General features: G+C 47.5%; 1 pseudogene; it reads left to right on the top strand.

Moving 5' to 3' along the window:
- The first annotated feature begins 2,072 nt into the window (after nucleotides 1-2,072).
- On the top strand, nucleotides 2,073-2,704 carry LOC149525200 (uncharacterized; annotated as a pseudogene).
- The last annotated feature ends 312 nt before the right edge of the window (nucleotides 2,705-3,016 follow it).

Raw genomic sequence — 3,016 nt, 5'->3', positions numbered from 1 at the left:
TTAGCTAGTGGGTTTTGCATTGACATCAGCAACAGATTCTCAGCTCTCATTAATTTGCCAGATGATGTGGAGATTGCCTCGTCCCTGTTCACTTCCAGCCCCAACTAATCTACTGAGCAGACGATTGGTTACAAGCATCTAGCACTCCAACCATGGCCATCGGAGGAGGACCTTTAGATAATTAAACTGAAGGCCACAGCTTTCATTATTAGTGGGAAATAGGTCAATGGAGGGATGATAGGAGTTACTATAGAGAACTTTTTGGGTGTCTGGCTGATGAGTCTTGCCCACATGCTCAGGGTTTAGCTGATCGCCATATTTGGGGTCAGGAAGGAATTTTCTTCCAGGGTAGATTGGCAGAGGCCCTGGAGGTTTTTCGCCTTCCTCTGTAGCATGGGGTACAGATCACAGCTGGAGGATTCTCTGCATCTTGGGGTCTTCAAAGTATTTGAAGGCTTCAATATCTGAGATATAGGTGAGAGGATTATTCTAGGAGGGGTGGGTGAGATTCTGTGGCCTGCACTGTGCAGGGGGTCAGACTGGATGATCATAATGGTCCCTTCTGACCTTAAAGTCTATGAGTCTATGAGCTTGCCAGCACAGTGATAAGCACACTCGTAATCATCTGGAGTGAAAATGTACCCCCATCACTCCACGATCGCAAGGCATATTATAAATAAGTGGCAGGGGATGTTGACCTTGGCTTAACCGAAGGTGGCTTGAAGCCATAATTCCATGCCATTCAGAACCTCAGCAGACCACAAACAGCATCCTGAATGATACCCAAGGCCGGCCATGTGAATTGAACCATAACATTCTATCATGCTGGGTGGAACACGATCACAGTGTCCTGAACCATCCTCCAGCTGCTGCTTGTTCAGATCTGGCAGCCACTGTGGTTCTCTAATTTGTACTGAAGCACCAACCTTGGACGAAGTGAAGGGTGCCATCTCTAAACTGAAACACGGCCAGGCAGCCGGTGCTGACAGCATCCCCTCAAAGCTGCCAAAATGTGGTATTGATCCTGTAGCAGAATCACTTCTGTCCATCTTTCATGGAGAACTAGAACCCTGCCAACCAGCTGGAAGGATGGTATTGTTCTGTCACTCTGTAAGGGCCAGGGAGCATTCAGTGCAGGTAAGGGATACAGGCTGATTGCCTGCTCTCTGTCCCAGGAAAGGTATTTGTGTATTTTGTTGGCACACCTAGGCTGTGTCTAAACTACATCCCTTTTTCGATAAAGGGATGTAGATTAGGCACTTCGATATTGCAAATGAAGCCGGATTTAAATATCCCACTCTTCATTTGCGTAATGGCGGTTGCCGCTTTTTTCCTAAATGGGGCTTTTTCGAAAAAAACCCAGCAGTTTAAACGGGACATTTTTGACAGAATGCCTCAGGAGTACAGGATCTTTCAAAATGGAGCATTTCTGTCAAAAAATGCCCTGTCAAAACTGCCTGGGGGGTTTCGAAAAAGCCCCATTTAGAAAAAAAGCGGCAGCTGCCATTATGCAAATGAAGTGCGGGATATTTAAATTCCGGCTTCATTTGCATTATCGACGTGCCTAATCTACATCCCTTTATCGAAAAGGGGATGGAGTTTAGACACAGCTTTAAAGCTTTTGCCACATCAGAAGTGTCCTCCCCAAAAGCCAAGCTTTACAAGGAACAGGTCCCCATTAGATATCATGTTGACCTTTTGCATGTTATCAGAGATATAGCATGAGTTGAGAAAGTATAAACACCACAGGGCAGATTTGAGCCTAGGACCTCAGTGTAGAAGGCACTGCATTTTGAGCTATAAAGCCAGCTAGCACTCAGCTTAAGCTGTGGAGCTCCCTTCTTTTTATCTCTTGCTGTAAGTGATCTAAGTGTCACTACATAGGACTCTGACCCCCACAGAGTGGGTTACAGAAGCATGTATCATATGTTGGTCGTAAGGCTGCATTTGATTCAATACACCATGTTGCAGTATGGAAGGCCTTAAAGGGTATAGGTGTCCCTAACACTCTGCTAGACTTGATACGAGAGTTGCATAAGGGATCCACCTTCCATGTTTATCTGGGGAACCAGATGTCAGTACCTTTTACATCGGTTTCCGGTGTTGGGCAGGGTTGCATTCTGGCCCCTGCTCTTGTGTGTCAAGCAATGGATTTCATAATGTAGCGTTCCATTGGGTCCATGGGCACTGATGTTGGTGATCCCTCACACACAGACCTTCACCACAATGCTGATATTTTTCTTTTACTACAGCGTCCCGACCGGTGCTCCAGCATATGAAGGAGGAGTCAGCTAAGACTGGTCTCCGTGTTTCATGGTCAAAGACAGAATTGCAACATCTGAGGTCCACCTCCAATCTCCAACCTGTAGAATCAGTTTCCTGCCTTTGCTATCTGGGGTCTATACTTCCTGCTCCTCCAGTTCTTGCAGGGAAATTCTCCATCAGATTGGCATCTGCCCGGGATTGTTTGCAGTGGATATGGAGTCAATGTCATTTTATTATGACTACCCAGCTCAGGATTTATTCGAGCTGTATCCTGCCCAGACTGTTATACAGCTGTGAAACATGGTGCCCCAGCCAAGCAGGCTGGCTGGGTGTGTCCTCACCACACAAATATTCTCTCTCCTCTCCCCACGCCCTTCAGCAGGAGGGGCTGCAGCCACGCATACCCGGAACTCTGCTGCTCTTCCTCTTCCCCTGGTGATCAGGGAGCGAGGGGAAAGTGTGCAGGGTGTGAGTCTTCTTCTCACTCCTGGCCGCCCAGGGCAGGGGTAGAAGAGACTTCACAGAGGCAACACATTTCCCTTCTCTCCCTGATCACCGGGGGAAGAGGGAGACCATCAGTAGGGTTGCCAGGTGTCCGGTTTTGAACTGGACAGTCCGGTATTTGAGGGTTCTGTCGGGTATTTTCTAATTAGATAAGTTTAATTATTATTAGGAGTATCAGTACGTAGTTGCGTATTGCCTGGCTGGTAGACATGCACATGCTGTGTGAGGGGGGTGGGACTGGGGCGGG

This window comes from Pelodiscus sinensis, chromosome 3 (genome assembly GCF_052426305.1).
Source record: "Pelodiscus sinensis isolate ZL-2025 chromosome 3, ASM5242630v1, whole genome shotgun sequence".
Classification (NCBI taxonomy): Eukaryota; Metazoa; Chordata; order Testudines; family Trionychidae; genus Pelodiscus; species Pelodiscus sinensis.
This window is presented reverse-complemented; position numbering and strand designations above follow the sequence as displayed.